The sequence below is a fragment of the Drosophila elegans genome, unplaced genomic scaffold (genome assembly GCF_018152505.1).
Source record: "Drosophila elegans isolate 14027-0461.03 unplaced genomic scaffold, ASM1815250v1 contig_208, whole genome shotgun sequence".
NCBI lineage: Eukaryota > Metazoa > Arthropoda > Insecta > Diptera > Drosophilidae > Drosophila > Drosophila elegans.
Genome location: NW_024545578.1, coordinates 15,805,070 through 15,829,557, shown reverse-complemented (window position 1 = coordinate 15,829,557; position 24,488 = coordinate 15,805,070). Strand labels below are relative to the sequence as shown.

The following is a 24,488-nucleotide window of genomic DNA, read 5'->3' as shown; positions in this document are numbered from 1 at the left end:
GTGGGTCACGAGGGGGGGTGAAGGTAAGCGGGCCGGGTCCGGACGGGCCCCACTCTAAGTCACTACTGAACCACTTTGAGCCACACGCGCCGCGCTTTTGTCATAGCCTGTCACAGTCCACGCGACTGCAGCTGAATTCACACGCTTCATTGTGGTTTATTATATTTTTTTCCACCTTTTTAATCCATTTGATTGTATACCGCTTCGTGGAATTCGCGGCGACATTCCCAGCACACTCCGTATATAGTATCTACAGACATGTGGATATACGGATAATGGCCCACAGTCTGGCTTGTCTAGTGAGAACTCGAATTGGGGCTGGTTACTAAGGCTAGTTTTGCATCTCAAATAAGCCAATTCAAACACCTTTGGCTATTCAGAGTGCGACCAGATTTCGTTTCGCATTTCTATCGTTCACAGATTTTGGAATATTTCCGTGGAATTTTTCGCATAAATTTTTTATGAAAAGTTAATACAAATTGAGCTCTTAACATTCTGAAACATATTAAACATTTTTGAAATAAATACGAAACATAATTTAGTTTTTCTAAAAAAATTAAAAACTGAAGAATGAAAGAAATTTAATATATCAAGACACGTTTGAGTCAAAAAGGCAATACGGCTATTCAGAATAAAGTTTAGCAAGTAATATATATTTTGGCGAATCCAGAATTAACCAAATAATTTAATCATTTGTGTAATTCCATTATAGGGTATAAAATTCTCACCTCATATTCTTCCATCAAGGGTTATATCCACTGTAATTGCTATTTTCCGACATTTAATTTGCAGCTGACGTTGTGTCAATTAGCTCAATGGAATGGACCAACGACTGTGTGGGCGTTTGATTGATGTTAGAAACGCCGCCACCGTGCGATACTCAAATACAAATAATGCAGTCGACCCACCAACTGACACACAGGTGTCTGTGTGAGGGGATAGGAATCGAAATGGGACAGGGATCGGGAGTGAATGTATATATGGCAGCCAACATCGTGCTGGTTTTTCCCTACAGAATTACCTGCACAAGCAGATAAAGTGCCTCATAAATAAATAGTATGTAAATAGCTTAACGCGTGTGTGTTCTACTTTATTTGCTCATTGAAGCTCATAAGCTTTGCTTTTATACACACAAAAAAAATCCACACAATTAAGTCCTGGAAACTAATTTTCAGTACAAGATTTACAGCTACCAAATTGAAATTAAATTGTTAGGCTTTTGGGTGCTCAAATATTAAAAGACGTAATTTTTAATATTTATCTTAGATATTTTAATTGAACAACATCCCTGGCCATTTTTCTTGTGTACATTTAGAGTGAGTGAATGGGCCAACTAAACTTCGATTAGCAGGCAACGAAACGCGCTTGGGTTTTAAACCATCGAATTCTTGTAAGAGATCCGCCGAAGCTGCGAATTGAGGCACGTTTTGTTAATTATGGCTCAGTGCAAACTCACTGCCGAAAGTCCACAACTTGGAGCGTCTTGATTTACTCTGTTTCAGTGTTTCGCAAAAGCGTGCTATGTATAATCTGCGTGTCGCACAATTCTTAAGTATCAACAGTTTTTTCTTTTTCCTTTTTTGCGATCAAATTGGTCAAACTTGCAGAAGGTTGCGTAAGAAACCTCCTATATTTCTTGGCAGTAGAATTGCTTCCTTTTGCTCGTTTTTTTTTTATTTTGGTCTAAATGAGCGCGTGTCAGCACCACGCTTCTGTCTTTTCCTTTTTGGCTTTTTATTGAACAAAACACGCTTAAAAACGCCTTAATTCTAAAGAGACATTTTCAGTGGAGGATAACCGTATTATGACGAATTTTGAAGCACTTACGTGCCACCAATGACAGTTACAGAAAGCGGTTACAGAATATTTTAAGAACTTATTTTTTTTACAAAGTCATGTATTTTAATTAAAAAGTAATTGATTATCGCATTCAAAACGATTACGAGTGCTATTGTATAACATTTAATATGAAGTAACTAAACAAGTTACGCTTAGCTTATTTTCTATTACATCAGATGTTTCTTATTTTCTATTACACAATTTTCTATTCAAACAAAAATTCAATTAAAGAATTTCTGTCTACTTAATAAATTAAACTATTATTTAGCAAAATTAATAATTAATTAATAAATTATTATTTATCTAATTTTCTTTAAATAAATAAATTTATAAATAAATTTTATAATTTCTGAACTGAACTTTTGACTCAGCACAGCAAAGAAAAGCACAAAAAAAATTATGCAATATCAAACATATTTATAGAAAACAACAAACAGAGCAATAGTTCTAGTTTCTGCCGATGAAGCTCGGCGTAGGGTGACACCTTTCTTTAAAATGCAGATCAATAACTTATCAAGTCACAATAAATAAAAGCAAAGAGAAAGATAAAAATGCACAATGTCAACTGAATTGGAATTTTGATACAAAGTCAATGCAACGCTTACGTAACGCCCATGAAGACACCGTAACCCGCGAATTACGCAAGTGAGTTGCAGAAGAAAGGGGAGCCAAAAGAAAAGAAAATATTTATGCTGGAAAAAAGAAATGTCTCGGCAGAAATTGCACAACGCTGTGACCCAGTAATGTGAGCCAAAAATAAAATTAATATGCAATTCTAGACACGCGCCATCTTAGTTGTGCCAAGTGTCCAGGTAGATTGATCAAGGATTCTTAAATTTATTTTAGTATTTTTATGTTATAAAACCCATTAACAATTTATTTAAATTTCTTTTAAACCGTTTTCTTAAAGTTTTTTTTAGTAATCTTAAGACATACCTAACGGCTTTAATTGTTGAATATAAATTACTTAAACTTATATAAACATTTAAGCCCCTAAAAAAATTAAAAAAAAATAATTTGACAAGCTGGAAAGAAAAGAAATTGTCGATCCCATTCCGAATCCCGGTAAACCCAAATAAATCCAATATATCCAAAATATTTCTAAGTTTATTATGTGCTCTTTTGTGAAATAATAAGATTAGCTTATACTTTCATTGAATGTTTGACTGCATCGTACAAATTGTATTTAATTGCACAAATTTTGGAAATTAAAATGACTGATTTGACAAGCTGGAACAAAAGAAATGGTACTTTTATCATCACCCGAAACTGAGTTATCCAGTGCGGTCAGTGGCGACAGCAGCAGCTGCGGCGATTGCTAAGGAAATCGGGGGAATTTAGACGGGCGATCCGGCATGGCGACAGTCCAAGAGTCAACAGCAACGGGTGGAAAAATAACAAAAGCTCATGAGCAAACAACAAACAACGCGGCGACGGAAATGGAGAGCGCTCCGCCGGCGGAAAGGGGGGAGCGGAAGGGGGCGGGGGAGGGGGAGCGTCCAGAGCAATGGAACCGCGCTAAGATTGTGCGGCACGTGCCGCTGCCGGCGTCAGCCGCAAATGGGGGCCAATGGCGAGTGAGTGAGCGAGCTGGCGATAGATTGCCGAGCGTTTCAGAGCGTCGAGCGACGTGCAATTGATCGCGAAAGCGCTTCGCACGCCAAACCCCCCCGCTTACCGCCTGCCCCCACAATCAACGATCGATCGTTCTACCGCTTCTGTTATTTTTCTTTCTATTTTGCATAGAGGGGGGAGGGGTCGCCTGGGGGTTAATGGAGCATGATGGCGTTTCCATTTGAATCCGGAGCCATCGGGCGCTGCACAAATTATCACGAGTTGCCACTGGCAAACAGCAGCGATAGCTTCTGCAAACAACGAACATTTCGCTAATGTACTCAGCTTTTTATTGAATTATTGCTACGGCTAACGTGACGGCATAAATGTACTTGGCACCTTCTCTTAATATTTACTTAACTGTATTTGAAAAAAAATATTATATACATTTTGTTTAATATTTAAAAGCCATTAAGCCGTACTGATTGCTTTGTGTTATTTATTCAGAGACTATGGCATTTAATTCGTTTTATTAAAATCTTCATTTAATTAAAATTATATGATCATGATTTTTTTTTTTTTGTAACGTTCTTTTTATTTTGAAAGCATGTATGATTTGGACAAGCTATGAAATTAACATTTGCATTTAATTTCACTTAGTTAAATTCCCTTTAATATTAATTTAAAATAATTTAGTAAGTTATTACTGTATCTATAGACCTAAAATAATCTTTGTGAATGTCAATATCAATATGAATGAGCAGGCGAATTTGGTTGAGGAATGTGAGTTTTCGACTAATGAGGTGTTTAAGTATTTCCCGAAATTAATGAAGGCTTCTCGCTGAGTATATTAAAACTCGATGTGAATATGTCGGAATTAATTGGTCGAAGTTCGCGTCGGAGCGTGTATTCAAAAGACATTGGCCCACCCAAGAAAATACATACTCGGGTAATTAGAAAGTTCAAATCTATAAAAATGCCAGCATTAATTTGCAGCTTAGTGAATGGTCAATAGGCCTTTGGGTGGATGATGATATATGGGCTAGGGGGGTTTTGTGTTTTCGGGAGGAGGTTTTCGACTTGGGAGCACGCCAAGCCAAGGCATCACACTGGCAGATCATGGGCTCTGGCAGTACCGGCTCCAAGTCTAAAGTGCTCGGGCTTTGCTGACGCACGAGATGATTATCAGGGCGGCGCTGTTTGGGGGGCTGGACCCCGAAAAGGGGGGTGGGGGAGGGGATGGAGCTGGGGCGGTCAGCGGACGGCGATCGGTCCGCCGGCAATCAGCAACACGAGCCACAGCCCCAATTGAGCGTGCTGCTCGTGCTGGCAGCTCGTGCCGGCGAGAAAACAACAACGCCAATCGATGATCGGTCTGTCAGTCGGTCATTCAGTCATTTCGACAGTCACTCTGCCATTTTGTCATTCAATCAGCCAGCCGGCTCTGAATTCGTTATGGTAATCATCATTAACGCGAGCGTCGTACTCGTGCCAGACTTGCCTTATTTTAGCCAAAGGTCAGTCGCTCGACTCGGGGATCCAAAAATTCAAAAAAGCACAGGGGGTGCGGGGAATGATTGCAAAACCTAGAGAAAAGCATTTCCGTTTAACAGGAATCGATCAGCGTTTCGCTGGAATTACAAGTGTCTCCCGTTGATCTTTGCATCTCGATATTTCTACCGAGCCGACAGGTTTCGCTCTCCATCTGACTAATCAGCGGGTCCAAGTTCTCGGAACACGCCACTCGAGCTTTGTCACCGAGCTCTGACTTCCTGAAGACCAGATGCCAAGGGTCTCTTACAGAAGGCGGAACTGCCTTGGGCCGGGTGCTTAGTCGCTGGACGGCTTATCAATCGCCAGTCATTAGTGCCACCCGCGGGGCTCATCGAGGTCATCCGCTCAATTGTCTTGATAAGCGACTCACTCGAGTGGGTCTGGGGTCGACAGCTCTACCTCCATCTCCACCTCCATCTCCACCTCCCATCCACCTCCACCGCCATCCAAGAAATCGACATAATAAGCCCCTCGAGCTGGCTTTATGACATTCGAATGCCTAATTAGCGTCCGTACTCCAGTTGTTTACTTAGACGCCGCATTAGATGCGATTAGATTAAGTGCGCTGGTCGAATAGTTTATTTTTAGTAGCGCTCGGATTATTAATATTCATTTTTATGTGACTCCTGGACTCCTCGAGTGCCGTGTGTAATCAGCTTGCAGAGCGGTCACCTTTTGTTTGTTCCCTAGAATTTATGGCAGACACTTTTCTGCGCCGGACTTTGGCACACTTGTTCCAGGGGGCCTTCGGCTATCTAGGTCTATGGGGCACTCAGCTGCCACTGCCGCTGCCGCAGTATTATCGATGGGGGTATCGCCGCCCGGTATCTATTTAGTACGGCGCACTAAACCAGACGCGGCTCTTTCTGCGAAACCATGTGAGCCACCACGTGACTTGCGGCACACAATGGCACACTGTTCTCTTCGTCCAGTGCTGTAATCAATTGCAGAAGGTGTAATTAAGGTCGTTGGGGAAGGTTTATTCACTTGGTTAATGGTTGATCAAATAGTTATTGTTCACTCGAACTTAAACAATATTTCCTATGAGAGTTAAATAGAATTGCACTACTGTGTAAAGCGGAAATACCTTTACTTGCTGGTATATTACACTTTAATTTTAAAAAAAGTAACGATGAACGGTTTTATTCCTCAGGTCTAGAAGAAGTCTAACTTCTTAACAAAAACTGTGATTAACAGGATCATAACGATTCTTTTGATCAGTTATTATGATTTAATAAATAGTCTTTGTATAAGATTTATTTTCGATTTTCGTACTTGATATTTATACAAATTTTGAACCCAACTCCTACTTTTTAGGTAAAATCTTTCAATTTCTTTAACATTTATTGTGAAATAGTTTAGTTCTATCACAAGCCAAGTTTTTCCTACATTTTTGTATTATTTTTCACACTTTTTCCATAAAAATTTTGATTCACTAAGGAGTGATTTCATTTCCATGGGTCTTATCGTATTGGTTTTTATCTTGAACTCGTTCTAGTCGATGACTTCTGTAGACCCGGCTGGTAACCCTATGGACACCACAGCCAGCTCCACCCACCTCCGATCGATTTGTTTATCTTTAAAAGTCGAGCCCACTTGAGTGGCTGGCCCATTCCATGGCAGCGAGTCAATAACACTTGGGAAATTGACCAAGTCCCCCCGGAGTGCTTATCACAAGGAGCGTGACTGTTCCGTGGCACAGCTCCCGCCCTTATTTGTTTTCCCCTGGCTGCCGTCTTATCATGAGATCCAAAACCCGTGCCCTCCACGGTTATATATGGTATATGGTTGTTTTATATATTTTTGGGGGGAGCGTTCTTATCGGACGTATATATTTGAAGATAGGTGAGCATACACGCATATAGATTATATCTAGGTAGTTGACAGGGGCATGACTTTTTGCGTGTGCCATGACGAATGCGAAGCGGTCTCTCTACCAAATAATGCTATTTTTACACCGACACCGACCGTTCACCACCCACAGCCCACCACCCACCGAAACAATGAACTGCCAGTTGTTGGAAAAATTTTCCATGAATCGTTGTAGTATTTGTTTTTTTTTTTCGCCCCGGGCCTGTGTTGTTTGCCTGTGCAACATGTATGTACTACGTAGACGTAGTCGTAGAGCCGCTTTTATCAATAATTATTTTGTTGTGCTCGCCGCGAGTTGTGTCGAGTGGTTGTTCTTATCACCACCTGACGCCCGGTGGGCGGTCTGGTGTTTCCGAAGCAAGGTGGGGGGCTGTTGAGGTTCTGTAACTGCGATGGGGATCTCGATCCGGGGCTGGTCGTGTGACACAGACACACAATCACGTAGGCCCAGTCGTCTGAGCCCGGGCTGGGCGCTATAATTAGACAGTCTCAGTCAATATAAGCCGTGCAAGGCTGGCACGATCGACCGACCGATCGATCGAATGGAGTATCTACACTTGGGAAAATAATACATACATGGCTCATCATTGATCAGGTGCTATTGAATTTAAAAATATTAGTAATTGGTTCGAAAAAAGTAAAACTCTCGCTAACGGGGAATATGGTCTCCTCTAAAATCCTATTCACAATACTAAAACAAAAAATTCCCCAAAGAGAGAATCACGGTTTTTACCAGTCCTTGTATTATAATTTAAGAAATCTGTAAATTATTTCATAGATTTCTTTAAGGTCGCTAAGGAATACTTTCTTATATAAGGAAAAAACAGATTATTTATTAAAATTAATATTTTAGAAAAACATTTTTATAATTAAATATTTGTTCTACCTAGAACTTATGAACTTAAGTTGATAAGTAAAAAAATGTTTATTTTAAAACATCTAAAAATATATTTACATGATTGTTAAAATCCCGACAGACTTCGTGGTATATTATTTATTATTTATTATTTATTATAAGCTTTGGCAATCAAAAAACTTAGCTAAGTTTTTAACTGATATTGCTAATTGTTTTTTCCGTGCGCACAGAAAAAACTAACTATCGATCGACTGTTGCCATGTCAACCATACCCTTACCTAAGCTATTCCACCGATCGCCGGCGACGGGCTAATTGATTGACACAGTAACTAAGGGGTAAAAACTATATGGCATACCGGTATCGTATCTACTACACTCGGAGTTGGATTTTCAAGGGGTTCGGGTCCGGTCTTATCGCCGCCTCCTCGAGTGGTGGAAAATTTGAGCTTCCATGGTGGCCATTTTCTTCATGGACATGGGACCAGCAGGTTTTCGGCTGAGCCGTGAAATCGATGGGCAATTTAATGTATTGCAGCGGCCATTACTCAAAAATGACTCTATCCCGCTCGCAGGCCATCCATCCCGTTCGCTCCGAAACTAATTAAAGTTCGGCATCGGGAGCAGCTGCTGCACTTGGGTGTTAACTTGCTTAACGTGCATCAAGTCGCATGCAATTATGAGATGCAAAAGGGTTTGGTCTTGCGGCGCACCTCGTTCCATCTTATAGCATCTCGACATCGACATCCACATCCACATCCACATTCACATGCACATGCACATCCCAGTGCTTCGATTCGCTGCAAATGCAAATCGCCGCTGTCGGTGCCCGACTACCCAAGTAGCCCTTGTCTCGATCCCCAGCCTCTGTGTAATTGAACAATTTTCTCCACCGGTCCGAGATCCAGACAAAGGCCCAGGTCCAGGCCCTCTGGACTGCAGCAATGGCGGAGGAAGTCACAGTGGTTAAAATAATGAAACGACTAAAATTGATTACTATTACAATTACTATTACTAGTTATGGTAAACTTAAATATCCACTTAGTTATAATAAATGTTAATCAGACATGTTTGATAGTTCTAAACCTAGTTTGAATAATAATTATAAATTAGATAAAGACACATGGACAATTTAATACATGCAATCTTCTATAAAATTGGTAATTTATATTTTTAACCAGGGACCGCATCAAAATATCAAAATTAATCATTGTCTTTGATTTTTATTGATAATGCTGAGAACTAATAAATATTTATTTAAATATTTATTTTGTTTTATCGGAAAGTAATAATTATTACAATTTTTACCAACTTCCTACTTTATTAAATATACAGCAAATTAGTTTTGTGAATGTATTATGTTAGTCAGTTTTTGTCATTTATAGAATTTAATTCATATAAAAAGAATTTAATTCATATAAAAAAAAATGTTTGTTGGTTTTTACAAAGAATATGTTTATTAACTTTGAATATTGTTTAACTTTTAGTAGTGAACGGTTAATATGTGACTTAGCAACTGACCAATAATACATTTGTGACTCAAAACACTACTCATTGGCCCAGGGTCACTTTCAAACTCAAGTAAGTTGCTGGGCCCAGTGTTTATTTGGGCCCAACCGGCTCTCTGGCCAAAAACAACAACAGGAGCTGCCGCACACGACGTCGACAACAACTAAAACAACGGCCAAGATGGTGCAGGGCAAACAAAGGCGTTGGCCATAACAACTCAATACACAATGCAGGGACAGAGGATCGGAGGATAGCGGGACGGGAGATGAGATGAGATGAGATCCCCAGACTGGGAAGGCAAACTCATCCTCGGCATTGGCAATTTATGTAAATATCCGTACAGCATTGATTTCCATGTAAATTCCATGGGTTCTTTTAGTTCGGGCAGGTGCGAACTACTTTCAAACTACCGATCGGGGCAATCGGTGGGCAAACAAATACATCGCATTCGTATTCGTATTTGTTTGCCCAGCCCTACTGTTTGTGCAGTCGGATGGCAGCTAATTAGTCGGTTGCAGGTTCTAATGCGGCCAGCCGTGCCAGCGGTGCGTATGAGTAATGTCACACCCAGTGCTCGCGCACAAATATTGACTGCGTTTTGCTTTTCGCGCCGGGTTCGAGCGTCAACGACTCTTGAACAAGCCAACGGATCTGTTTCTGTCAGCTCTCCAGGCTTATTTTCTTTTCGTTTCTTTATTTTTTGCAAGGCAAACATGAAAGTGACTTGCAAATATTGACAGATCGACCGATACGAAGGGTGCAAGCTGAAATTCAATGAAAACCAAAGCAAAGCAAGGCTGCTAGAAAGGCGAGTAAATGGAGGAGAAGACCAAGGAATATATTTACCAAGAGTATACTCCACCTTAACCCCACCTGCCCAGTTGCTGACGTAAATGCGGCTGGTGGCAGCGAAAAACAAAAAACTTCAGCACAGCAGTAATCATCACAAGGCATTTGATAATGACGCGTGCTGTACGCCGCCCCTACTTCCCTTCGCCACGCCCCCCCCGCCACCGGTTCTTTCCTCTGATAAAAGTGTTTAACATTCATTTAGATTAATATTTAAAAAAAAAAAACAAAGGCCGCGCCTGCCAAACCAGTTTCAAACAATTCTTTTCTTTTGTTGCGCTCAATGTATCTTTTCAAAAATATTTCTTTACCCAGATTTTTTGCATAAATGTGTATTTCTTTTCACGCGACATTCCCCATAAACCAGAACCACTTTTGATGTCTAATTTTTCAACTGGTTCTCGCTGCCGCATTATAATATGTGCCAGACATCCACACATATATCCTCTGTATTATTTGATAATCAGTTTGAGGCTGAGTTTTGATTCTTTTCTCAGCAAATTCTTGGGTGGAGCTTATGAATTAAATTTATGGGGCTCGCTTGGAGCTGGTAAATTACCGATCGTATGAAGTCTGTAGAACTGATATCTTATATATATGAAAGCATATGGCTTGTTAATATGCATAAAAAACAACTGGTATTCTGGTATAACTACTGGAAATGAATGAATAAAATCGATAAGAGGTTGGGATTTGTGGTTTAGTAACGATGACTTGAAGAAATGTTTGGGGGACTTTTTATGCTCGCTGAGTGCAGAAACCCCCGTAAATTTAAAATAAGTATAGTCATGTTCTAGAGAAAACTAAGAGGAAATGTTTCCCATTTAGTTATATCAGAAAATGCTTACATTTAAATGTAGGCCAACAAATTCTGAATCAACTCTGCCAGCACCGAGAATATTTGCCAAGGGGCCTTTGAAATATTTTTCGAAGCGCCACAGCAACTAGTATTTTGCTAATGAATATTTATGAGACTTGGCTGAAAAATAGTGAGTATATGTTTTTGGGAGGGAAGCAGAACAACAGTCAGGTATAATCTAGTATAAACTATTCAGAATCTTCGCCTTATTAATATTGTATGGCTACCCTGACGGAATAAATATTTGCGGGGAATTAGCATAGAGCAGACTAACCCCGACTTGGTGCCAGATGTGGGGACAACGTCGCGAGACTTTTCTAATTCCATTTTAATTGTTTTGGTGGTCCATTCGCTTGACGTCAATGGTATTATAGAAACAAATACAGATACCTAATACCGAATACCGAATACCAAATACCTAATACCAGCAACAACAAATGTGACAGTGACAGCCTGCTGACCCGAAACTGGTTCGATCTTCACGATTTTTTCAACGGTAGCAGGAGGAATGTCGGAGCTGTCGGTGGAGTCATGAAAGCCGTGACTTGGCATACAACTTGACATATCTCCGATGTGTACATATATACAAGTACATTATCGTACTTTCCAGAATCTTCAATCTAAAGCGTTGGCGACGCATCTTTGCATCCGCAACTATTAAGTTGGCATCTAAATTCGAAAGAATCGCCTTGGATTGGGCAATATTTTTGTGCCTTTAGGGAATTTTCCATGGCATTTCATATTTTATTTGTTTGTTTGTTTCGTTGGATCGCTTGTTGGCTTTGCTCGTTTCGCACAACAAATCAACGGAATTCTGCCTTCATCATTGATAACGCGAACAGAAAATACTCTCACTTTGTCATCTAGGAAATTTTCCAAACCTCAAAACACTACTGCTAAAAACAAAAACACCCTTATCTCATACCACTATCTCACGCAAAAACAGAATGCAATTTATAGGCCTATATGTTTACGTGCCAGTCGCATCTCTAAAAAATAGTTAGCACTACAAAATACTGCAATAAAGTACCAATTCAAATAAATTTTTTAAATTTCAAATATCTTTAAACCTTCATAAACTAAGATTGTGTTGGCATCTTCAACATTTCGGAACAATTAGAATCCTCCGATTTGAATAAAATAAAACCCATAAATCAAAGTGCACCGCATTCCATCTGGGAGTCTATCTCGCAAGTAGCTAACCCCGCCACTGGGGCCATGGGACCCCTTCCCGATCAGAGTATATACACACATAGAGCGAGCACTTTCGATGGGCCCCCTGTTTTTGGGTCTGTTTCGGCCTTATCGCCGCGCACGCCGCTCGCAAGTGAGACCCGCTGATTGCTGATTGCTGATTGGTCTCTATAAAAAGCCTCGCTGCTGTTGTGCCAGTTTGTTTTCGCCCGACGGACGGCCTTATCGCCGGAGCGTCTGTCATTATCAAGCGATGACTGGCCGCTCTAATACTATATAATTTATAAGACTTTGTTATTGTCACGCGACCTTCGGCGGTATCACGTGTTGCAGCCGATCGCGTCGTGATCCAGGGGAGGGGGTTGAGCTCCGAAAGATGAGGAAAGCGGAGGACGCCCGTTGGGGGTGTTAAGTCTTTGATAAAGCCAATTTATGACACCAAATGGCTCTTTTGTGGGCCAGTGTGAGTGTGTTGATTGCTTGGCAACGCACTGCTGATAATGATGACGTCGGGAGATGTGCGCTGAAAATCTTCCGTAGCTTTTTGTTCGAAAACGTGACCGGGGCCGAGAAGAATGATGGGATCGGCTGGAAAGCTTCCACGAGTGTGGAAAAGTTTCGACCCAGTCATGCCGGAGGGGGTGGAGGGGGGCACTCACTTGTGAAAAGTCGACTCCATTAACACCCGTTGTCCCCCAAACCGAGCGACCAACCAACCGACCAACCGACCGACCAACCGACTTCGTGTCATAAACTGTCCGCACAAATTCTAATTTGTGTCATCGTAAATAGCGTCAAGTTATCAATTAAGCTATTGATTTATGGCTGTCGTAAATCGAAAACAATAACACTCCTGTCCTGGTGTTCCAAGAGTCTGGTTATGACGGCCTTTTAATAGCGTTTCCATTGCCAAATCGGTGGATTGCGGGGAGATCGGTGGCACCTTCAATTAAGGCTGCCACACCAAATAACCGGGCGTTACGTGCTCTCACTTCGGTTATCCTTAAAGGGTTTTTAATTAAATTTTACAAGTCCCGCGGAGGCAACGGCGGCGGCAACGGCAGCGTTCCTTTTTAATTGAAATGTGTTAAAATTACTTTGAAAGTGTGAAGTCGCTGCACGTTCGCCGCCGTTTCCAAGGAGGATCTCTCTTCCGCAGTGCGTTGTGTTTTTCGCAATTTACGTTGTCAATTTTAACGCCCCGAAATAAAAGTTGAAACAACCTCCCCAACTCCTTTTGTTGTTTTCTGTTTTTCACCTTTCAGTTTTCAGTTTTTAGTTTATTTTTCGTGCGATGGGTGTGAAGTGGTGTTGATAACTCTGAGGGTCGCTTAACGGTAAATGGCCTGCTTAATTGTTATTGCTGATGACGTCGGTAGATGGAAGAGTACCCACAACCTCACATATCAGATATAAGGCCTTCGAGAAGTTCTGTTCAAGGTTCCTGATACCGATTGATGTCACTGGGATGTCAGTTCTAAGACTCTAAGATCGATAAGGTATATCTGAGGAGGTGTAGCATTGAAATCCTCCTTCTTATCATAGTTTGTAGTTTTAATAACTTTGACATTGAATCAAGGTAATCAAGGAGAACCGAATATAAGCTTATAAGAAAATTAATTCCAACATCTTTTTAAAATAACTGTCATATTTCAGTTAAACAGATAGTATTTCTAGCTGTCTTTTTGTTTATCTACTAATAGTAAAATGTTCTGAAAGTGAAGTTTAAACAAGTGCGTCTTGTAAATAAACAACAGACAGTATTGAAGTATATATAATTATTCATTACTTAATAAAATAAGCCCTATACTTTTCAGTTTCATTTCCATACAAAAGAGTCTATTTTGAAACCATATACGTTTTATTTTGATATTAATTTAACAAATATCTTGTATTTCCGATTTGTGAATACGTTTATTTCTATTATTTATGTTTAATTTGATTTCTATCATTCCCATTTATTCAATTCCTTATGATTCACGAAAACATTCTATTCGGTCAATAAACTTCCCTTGACTTTGCTAATTTCGTTAAACGAACAAACAAATTCACTAAATGTGAGCTGAGGGGCAAGAGTCGACAATAGACTAACAATTTCATGCATAAATAAAATATATGTATGGAAGTTAAGCCGACAGAATAACCCAAATAAAAACAAGCCGCAAACGAGAAAAATGATTACGAAAATTTCCCAAAGTAAAACGCGAAATGTAATATAGAATGTGCGAGTCCAACCAAATGGAGCAATTTACAAGCGGGGGAAATTCCGCAATTACTTTGATGCCACGCGCAGCCACAAGGTCGGAATTATCATAGGGAAAAGCTGATAAACGACAAAAACACACGGCCATAAAGACAGTCGGCACTGTTCTGTAATAGATAAATGCGCTGCTCGATAAACTTGACCCAGTTCTAAGTTTTCCAAGCGGCGATAAAAACGGAGGAAGACACTCTGGGCCATGAAAAATGCAGACCGAATCGAGGGAATCGAGGGGCTAGTGCAGATTCAGATCGCGTGCAGCCAGAGGACCCCAGGTACATAGGTCCACTCTGGTGGGCCGTCACTTACGTGAGCTTTCGTTTTTTTGAGCCGCAGCTCATTTCCATATTTCGACCAGCTGCACGGGTCTCCATCGCCTCCTGGGCTCTTGGGCTCCTGGACTCCCATGTTCGGACCTCGTGTGAGGCGACCGCCAACAGTCACGACCCCACAGGGTCTTGCAGAGCCCATCGAAGTTACACTGAAAGAAATCATAAGCTTATTTAAAAAACATCTTCCTCCACAGATGAATTCAGCACATTTTTGGATCCATTGTATAAAAAAAAACAACAACAGAGTTACATAGTTCTTAGTCAATATAAAATGAAAGTATTTCTAGTCATTGGAATCAATAAATATTGTAAAAATGGTTTGACTTTTGCTTTGCTTAAGTTGTCTAAGAACTAATCACTATTATGTTAAATTATTTTAAGACATTGCAGCTATAAAATACTTTTAGTTTTCTGATTATAGAATTGAACATAGATTTGTATACAAGGTATATAGGAAATTAAGCAGAAATAAACAAAAAGTATATTGGCATACATCACAATCATAATAAAATTGAAATCCTTTATTAAATTTGTATATATATAAATCATTTGCTTAATGAACTAACCGAATTAAAGGTATTTAAAATCTTTTAATTACTATTGCAGTTTCATATTTAATTTAAATATAAAGTGCATTTAAGTATCTCTACGAAGTGTATAATATTTGTCTGACATGCCGGCTTACTCAGCTATACTGTTTCTCACAGTGCCCCTCCTGGCCCATTCATGTGCCGCATCGTGGCAGTTGCAGTCTGAGGCCGCTCACTCAATTACTATAATTTGCCTGCATGCCCGGCGAGTGGAGAGTAGAGAGTAGACGTCTCCTGGCTACTGATTGAATTTCAAATTGCTCAATTTTTGGGCGCAGATTTGCGGTTGGCTTGCCTTCCAGTCTTCCAGACCCCGAACCCCAAACCCCAAAACCCAAACCCCAGACCTCAGTCCCAGTTCCAGTTGCAGACTCATCGCCAGCGTCGCCGGCAAAAGCGAAATTATGTTATTCCAGCGATAAACTGTTTGTTCCTGCGGCATCCACATCCGACTCCCAGGCCGATGGATCCGAATCTGAATCTGAATGGAGGGACCACCATGTGTGCGGCACCAGCTCGCCATCGGGATCGAGATTTTGGACGCTTTGCAGCGGGTAATTAAACAGGTCCCAAAAAACAAACAAACCGATTCAGTTATCTTTGGAAAAAAGGGCTACAGATTCTTTAAGCTGCCCTAAAGAGAAAGAGTATCATAACTAAATCAAGATCAGCTAATAAATATTACTAGCAATATATACTATTCAGTAAACTCTACTTTTCTTTTGAGGTCAATGGTTAATTCCTCTAATAAATAATGAAAGCCACTCGATTAATAAAGTGCACCGAACTTCACAGTTGTTCTAAAGTCCACTGGAAACCAACCCCCTTTTTCAGCATAATTTGTTTACGATGATTGAACGTTATTTGACAAAATCTAATCGGAATCTGAGTGGAGACCCATAAAGTTAAAATGGGAATTTTGTTTATAACTAAATTATGATGAAGCGCTTTGACGCCTTTAAACAATTTCAAATCGTTTAGGTGCTCACGTACTCCAGATTAAGCATGAGTAAATTAGTAAAATATTTTGGCAAATAAAGGTTTGAAAACATGCACTGCTTGGTAAATGATTATTACTGATTTATTTATATAATCAAGGGATCAAGTAATTCTATTAATAATCACTAAGCCTTGATGCATTTCCCTTATATTATAGGTGCTTTAGAGCATTAAGGCTTCGGCTCTGCAAAGAGTGCTCTTAATCTTTCTCTGATTCGATTGGGGCGCCGGATGTTATTAATTAATGCCAAAAGGCAGGGTCTGCGATTGCGGCTCTGGGATATCTGGCAGTCGGCGTTATGTGGAATGTATGGTACTTGTTAGAGGCGGCGGCAGCCTAAACTAATCAGCTAACAAGCCGCTCACGCCGCAGCCTCGCCAAAAACTTGCGGAGAGCCCAGACTTTATAAAGTTGTTTGTTACGCATGCGCATCGCCTTTTTGCAGCCACTTTTTTTTGTGGGATGTTACTGGCTTTTTCTTTGGTTTTTATTTAGTGTTTTTTTTTTTTTTTTGTGCCATTTTGGCGACGGCGTCATCTCGTCATCGGCGCGGTTTGTCGGCGCTTTTGCTTTGACGCGGTTTTTCCATTCATTTGCATACATTTTGCCTTTGCACATGGCAGCCAGACGTGGCCATATCGCCTGGACTGGATCCCCTCCAGTCAGCAGCAATGTTGCGAAATAACTCTGGACACACGCTCGAGGAGGGCTTTTTGGTGGGAGAGGGTCGGACTCGGAATCCGGCCCTTTGAAGACCGCCAAGCAAAAGCTCGTAAATGCCAAACCGCAAGTTCATTTGTAGCGATTTTCACAAGTCGTAGCTAATTTCTGTTGGTTTCTCGCTTGGCTTCGCTCCATTCATTATCATCCGCCGCCGTTTCGGATTCTGCATTTTGGCTGTGGCTGTGGAATATTTCTGCCGTGTGGGAATGAAATGACCATTGCTGCGGAATGCCGCAACTTTGTTGGCGATTCGGGTCGAGTATCGATAGTGGTGAGAAAACCAAAATCAAAAACTTAATTTTAGGTTTCAAGTGTCAAAAACAAAGTGCTACTTTGCTTTAACTGGATAAATTGAAAAGATTTAAAGATCTTTCAATAAATTTTAATGGAAGGGCTTGTAAAACACGTTGAGAAAATAACTTAGGTATATTTTGGCATTGGAAAAACACATAAGTAATTTATAGATCATTTACATAGTTTAACACAACAAGTATTATAAAACTCGTTATTTCAAATAAGCATTTAACCATTTGAAATCATCAATATAGACCAACATTACTATTATTGAATTGTGAAATTAAAGATTAAAAAATTACAATTTAAACTACATTTGAATCAATAAAAATTCAACAAATCAACAATAATCAAACCATATAAAGCAGTCTATTTAATTGAAGTCAAACGGAAATTAATTTATTAATACAATTAGATCAATATTAAAATAACAAATCTACAAAACTCAAACAAATCAGCATCAAATTAAAAATAGATATCTTAATGAATGAATAAACTGTCGAAATTTTTAACAATGCCCGCTCATTAATATTCATTGGTCATACTTCGAGTTAAGTGCAGACCTTAGAGCCGAATTAGCCATTAGCCACACGCTCTGGGCGGCATTAGTTTCATGTGTACCGATTTGGACAGTTTGCGGCTTTGGGCCACCAAATTTGTGGCGCGTACGTCCTTCACGCTTGGCTGCCATTTGGGCACTCGTACTCGCCGGCAGTCAGTCGTGGCCAAAACATCATGCCGGCACTCGGAGCTCGTGTTAAATGCAGTAAGTAATCGAGGCTTACTTGGCTCAGGAATTTTGTTTTCATTACGGTGTGACTATCATGAGCATGACGCTGGGATGCGATGGGATGGGGTCTGAAACTGGCCACTGGCCGCTGGCCACTGACCACCAAAGCCAACGATCTTAGCTCTTAATAATAAGTAACACACGCGAAACCTTTGGAAGGGAGATAATCCTATATGGGTTTGAGTACTTGATTAAATAAAAGGCAAACTTGTTTCGTTAAGTCATTGCCAGATAAATTCTTGAAAAATTTAAGAAGTTGAAGATTTTGTAGCATACTTTTTGGGGATATTTTAACAGAGAGAAAGGTAATGTTACTTATCTAGCTAGCTCAATAGTTAGTGTAAATTGGCTTACATAAGTTATGTACTTAATTTAATTTAAGAGCAATGCTTAATGTTAATCAAATACAAATTAATGGTCTTTATACCATAACAAAATTCCCTTTTCATAGCTATTAGCTTAAATTTAAGCTTACAAGCTGCAGAACTCAATCAAATTGTACTAGTGCCTTGAGTTCTCACCAAAAGAAGCTCGCATAGGTTGAATGATTGATGATAGAGTGCGCCCTCGTCTACGACTTCATGCCACTTGGGCGTGCCAAGTCAGTCAGATCGTGTAGCCCGAGATCCATATCATTAGCAACCGTAGCTCCAACTCCGTTTCCATTTCCATTTTCAGATCAGGGGTCTTACGTAAGCCCCGGCCGGCAGTTCAGTTCAGTTCGCTTTCAGTGCCGAAAGTACAAGTTAAGTACATACATCGTGCCACTATTAACGCTCCACTGACAGCCGCAAAACACGCATCAGACACAGACAAATCGGCAGAATGAAAAATCGACAGCATTACTGTGTAGTAAGTGTGGTAGCGAGTGAGCGAAATGCTAAAACGCTCGCTCGCCGCTGCACCGTGCAAAACCGGGGGAAAATCGGAGTTGGGAACGGCAAAAGCAACCAGCGTAGAGGAGCTGCGAGGCAGCGATGCGATTTGATGGATATTAAAATGACCGTAAAAAGGAATTAAGGTCTGTCAGACTTGCTGTTCGCAGCACTGGGTTGCAACCGAGTGAATATGCCGTGGCGGCAAATGGCAAACAAAAGCCCAAAAACCCGATCCAGATGCAGTGTCCGGATCGAGCAGAATTTCGCATAATAACCGAACAAATATGCCACCAGAAGACCCCCGAAAAAAACTGCATTCGCGGTGTCGGCAAACTTGCAAAAGCATCCCCGCGACGCCAAACAAACAAATCACGCGCATGCCACTGGGAATGTTTTTTGGGGGGATTCTTATGGGAATTACTTTATGAAGGGAACCTCGAATGGCCGGGGATATGGTCACAAACCGCAGATCTTAATTAGTGTCATGTTGCACTCAAGCCGAAACAAACGGAAATCGGCAGGACGCCAATGTCGAATGCACAACGTTTTGAATACTGATGATGACTTCCACACCATTTGTTCAAGTGCCAGAATAACCGTCTTCCAGAGTCCAGGGATGGGCAGCAGTACTATAAATATTATTTACTTTCAAATACGATTCACACACATAATCAATTTAATTACTATAATCATACAAAAGATACATTCATCAAAAAAATTTGTTTATTATTGGTAAACAACATTATTTACAGAAGGCTTTATCAGGATATTTTTATTATATCTATATATCTATACTACACATGATTTCCCTTTTATAAACATTTAATTTCTTTAAGAACTTAAACAGCCCTGTATAATTCGGTAGCTTGTAGAATTTTTAAATTAATGTATAATATTTTTAAAAATTCTTTATTATTTTAAAAGGGTTATTAAATTTACAACTCTCTAGAGTTCGTTATGAAAAGACTTTTGCAGCCATCGCCTTGAGTAATATGACTTAATTGCTTGAAATCCTTGCCAACTCTGATGGTTATCTGGATATCTTGCATAACCTCGTGACGTTTAGTTCGTTATTTTGGCCCTTTTTCGAGTCATCGTCTTGGACAATTTGGACAATGTCTTGCCGTTGGATTGGAATGGCCAATTTGACTGATGAGCGACCCACACAGCGCCGCAATGTCCGATGATTATGTGTGAGCCAAGATAGCCATCATCCCGCTTACTCTCCGACCAACGTGTGAAGTCCATCAATCGTGCGCCGTATCTGTATCCGCGGCTCCGTGCCTCACAGTGTATCTGTATCTGAGGCTGCGTATCTGTATCTGGCGTGCGACCTGCGCTGCTTGTTCCCCCATAGTTACTTCGACCACCTGGGTGGGCATGAGATTCGTTTTCAGTTTTGCGTTTGATGTCTTTTCTGCAGAGAAAGAAAAAAATCATCACAATGTCATCTCAAGTTCTTAAATTAATTGTTTACTATTAATATTTTTTGGTATGCACATTTAAGGTACAAATAAAGTAGGAAGTTTTTCAAGTGACCTATATTTTTGTCAAGTTAAGATGAACTAAAGTCAAATGTTAGACTGAAATTGAGCTTATTATTAATAATAGATTTTAAAATATTTTTGCTTTGGTAATTTTCGAACAATTTTTGTTTTTACTTAAATTTTTTACAGATAGATAGATTTTTTAAACGTAAACGTAAAGACACCAAACTTGGATGGTGATTTTAAAATGACTGCCTAAAACATTATTCTCAGTGTATGAGTGAAGAACTCACACGTCGCTGCGGTGGCATTAATCATGCGAACGGACGAAGGATCAGGGCAACACAAAATGCCAGCCACAGCCCCCAATTAGCCAGCTCCAAGATGCGATTAGCCAAGGCCTAGGACTTTCGGTGTGTGTGGTCCTTTTTCGGGGCAGCAGCTGAAGTCGGAATGCTCCAGGCTCGGCCTTAAACTTTTCGGTGAGCTTGGCAAATTTCGGCGAATGGCTGTCTATAATTACTGAGGCATTAAGCCTGTTTCCATGGCTTGGTTTTCGGTTGCGCCTCGCTAGCCGGCCTCCTTTATGCTGGGCTGGCTGCCTTGCCCACGCGTGCGCTACCGAATGGAGCACCACCACCCCGCGACCACCCCTGATCCACCCCTGAGCCACCCGCACCAGCACCCCCTCGCACCACCCAGCACAGACGACTAATTTTCCAATTGGAAAATCATGTGCTTTACATATGAAAAGACCGCTGCGCGTGTCGCTCGGCCAACCATGTGAGTGAGTCGATGTGAATACACTCGAATCTGCGATATGAGTATATTCCACTGAATACTATACTACACTATACTATACTATACTATATATACATTCACGAAAAAACGCAATTATATCGGTCGGTTGCATTTCGATACATTTGGTTGCCTTACGCCGCACACGACTGACCGCGCATGTTTTCGACTGGCGGAGCAGCCGAAAAGGGGCCGGAGGTAGGGCTTATAGATCGGAGTCAACACACAACAACACACCACACCACACCACACCACACCGACCAAGCCTCGTTTCAAAACTCAAATTATAGAAAACCAAAAGTGTGACCGCTGCACAAACACAAATAGAACTTGCGGCAGGGGTGTGGAAATAGCCGGGGATGGATTTAAAGGGCTCTCTAGGGGGGTTACGAAAAGGTTCAGAAAAAACGAGATTATACGACCATAACGAATATTGTCGCACATCTGTATTATCATTGCAGAAATATCATTCTGCACAAGGCTTAAAAACAGTGAAGGATTTTTAAAAGAAAAGTTTTTATATTTTTTGCTTTTACTTTTGTGACAATTTATTATATTAATTTCGTTAAAATCCTATACGCTACTAAAACTATTTTCGGCTTTGAAATTTAATTTTGATTACTGGTTTACCTAATTAATAATTGCAAGAGTTGATAATTTTACTCGTCCATGTAGCCTACACAGCTATGAATAATAATCTAAAATACTGTTTAATTTTAAAGTAACATGTTTATTGAAGTCCTGAAGATGTTCAACAGTTAGAATCCCCCTTTCACTACGCCCCTGTCCATCCAGCTATTATGTATATTTTAGACGGCGCTTTGGACAGCTGAACGTAACCTCGTCTTGACTTCCCCCTTTGGCCCTGTTTTGGTGATTAATTTGCCAAAGGCAAAAGACTTTGATAGCAGTAGCGTGCCGCAACGCTGAGTCCGAGCCATAAGCTTCGTTTTGGCCCAGAACCACCCCACCATCCCCCTCCCCCCTTCAAAGTCCGTCCTTCGCGTTTAAGTGAATTTGTTGCGCATTTGCATTTAGATGACGGAGGCCGCACTTGTTTATGGCCAACACTTGACTGGTAGAATGTGGTCGACCACTTTCGATGATGTTGAGCTAAGAAACTAAATAAATGTGGTAGCAAGTAATCGGTCAGACGTTGTAATTGAAAACAAAGTATCGTATGTTACAACTGCTAGCATGTAAGACACTTGCTATAATCAACCAAATTATAATCACAAAATTCTTTAAGCAATGTCGAATATTAAATAAAGGACTTATTATTAAAACAGCAAATCCTCGGCAGTAAATCCCTGACACTCAAAAAATTCTTTTTTCCTGCCAAGAGTAGCAATTACGTGTCCAACAGCAGCAACTTTCTTTTTCATTGCAGATAATAGCAACCTTGAAATGTCTAAATTTGCCACACCGGACAATCCTCCATCGCGGATAATGTATGGGGGGCAGAACAGAAATTCGTTTAACCACGTTCATTTGGGTAGCCCCCAAACGCCGGCGCAACAAATTATTGCGTTTAAAAATAATTTCCTTTAAAAATAAACTTAATGAAACAGCGCGTGATGTGCAATTGACACGAAGAGCTGCGAGGCTTGGATCCCAGACCTGCGAAATGGATATGTACAGGGGCAATGCAAACAATTTGCCCCACAGATTCCAACGGCTACTGGCTGCAAGCACTTGAATCCAAGCCTGAATCTGAAACTGAACCTGAAACTGAATCTGAATCTGGAGTTTGGAGTGTAGAGTGTGGGGAATGGGTAAGTAAACCCATAATTATCCGTGAGTCCAGGTGTCGTGTCATGAGAAAAAACGTTTATATGTATAAAGCTCCAATTTGCCAAGATGATTTCGCAGCTGCCGCTGGTGGGCTCTCCTCAGATCTGTGGGCATTATAATTAATCAAGAAATGTATGCACAGAAATCAAAAATAATCATCAATGCCTCGGCCGGAGGTGTGATGAGAAAGTGTTGCAGTGTTGTTGAAAGCAATTGCCCAGAGCCAATTCCCAGTTCCCGGCGATGACAGCCCACTCCGAGCATGAAGTGTCCGCCATTATCACCATCACCATCACCATCATCATCAGCATCAGCAGCAGCAACATCCGCGGCATCGTGATAGCCCAAACAACAAGGCCCAACAATTTGGCATTACATGGAAATTGCACTCGATATTAGCTGAAAGGGAACGGGAATGGAAAAAAGGAAACCCGAATACGGAGATGGGCTGGCTTTGGTTTCGTTGGGCCGGTCCTCTTGTCTCGCACCATTTAATTAGATGCCGCGTCAACAAGGTGCTAAATGGGCTGCCATTATGCTGCTGCCAAGGAGTTGGGCCGCGTGGGCTGGGCGGATGCAGCACACGGAGAGAAAATATCATTACAATTTTGGGAATTTCGATCTCATAAAAATTGCATCGTTAAACAAATAAAAAATCCTCCTTTGGGACCTTCTTAATTTAAAGCCTACATATGCCAATCTCTTTTGCATAATTTTGACATAAGTAGAAGACTCTATATCTCTATATACATATAAATGTTGGAGCAAACAATATTATTATAGTTTTTCTATATCTAAATATAACAATTTTAGAACCTATTTTACAATTGATTTGTTCCAAGGGAACTTAGTTGTTACAATGCTTGAGTTTGTTATGTATAGCAAAACAAACTAATTGCATTGAAATCTAATATCTTCTTCCATTAGTTTTCTTTCAGTCCATCGATGCTGCTCCTGTTACCGAAAAAAATGAAAGCTAACCGGGCTGCAACCAGCTGTCGGAGGAGCTGCCCCACCCGGGGGCATGCGTTGCTCTCGTTGTTCGATGTGCTCACCTCGTTGACTCGCCGTCCGGTTGTCCAATTGTCTGGTTGTCTGGTTGTCTGGTTGTCCGGCAGTGCTGATTATGCAGAGGTGATAATTGCAGTGTCCGACGCGTCAAGATTTATTTTTTGAGCTTTAACGATGTGTTAAAATAAATTGCATATGTGCTCGGCTTCACACTCTCTCTTCTCGCGCTGTTCTGGGCAGCCCGTGAAAACCCACAAAACGTCGCGCCTGTGTACATAAAAATTTAATGGGCGCCTGCCTGCCGCTTCTGCCAGAGACCCACCTTGTATGTGCCCCCGATATAATTGCGAGCGGGCTTATTAAAATATCATGAAGTGCTGTAAGGGGGAGTCGCGCGCCCGCCCATAAATCGCATAAATCGACTTTCTAAAAATCGCAGATTTATTGC

The 24,488-nt window shown here is 40.7% G+C and overlaps 1 long non-coding RNA gene across 1 annotated transcript; it reads left to right on the top strand.

Annotated features, from left to right (window-relative positions):
- The first annotated feature begins 14,474 nt into the window (after nucleotides 1–14,474).
- LOC121467107 lies at nucleotides 14,475–15,175 on the top strand. Its single transcript, XR_005977228.1, has 2 exons — nucleotides 14,475–14,618; nucleotides 14,702–15,175. It is a non-coding gene; the product is annotated as an uncharacterized LOC121467107 (long non-coding RNA).
- Nucleotides 15,176–24,488: the final 9,313 nt, after the last annotated feature.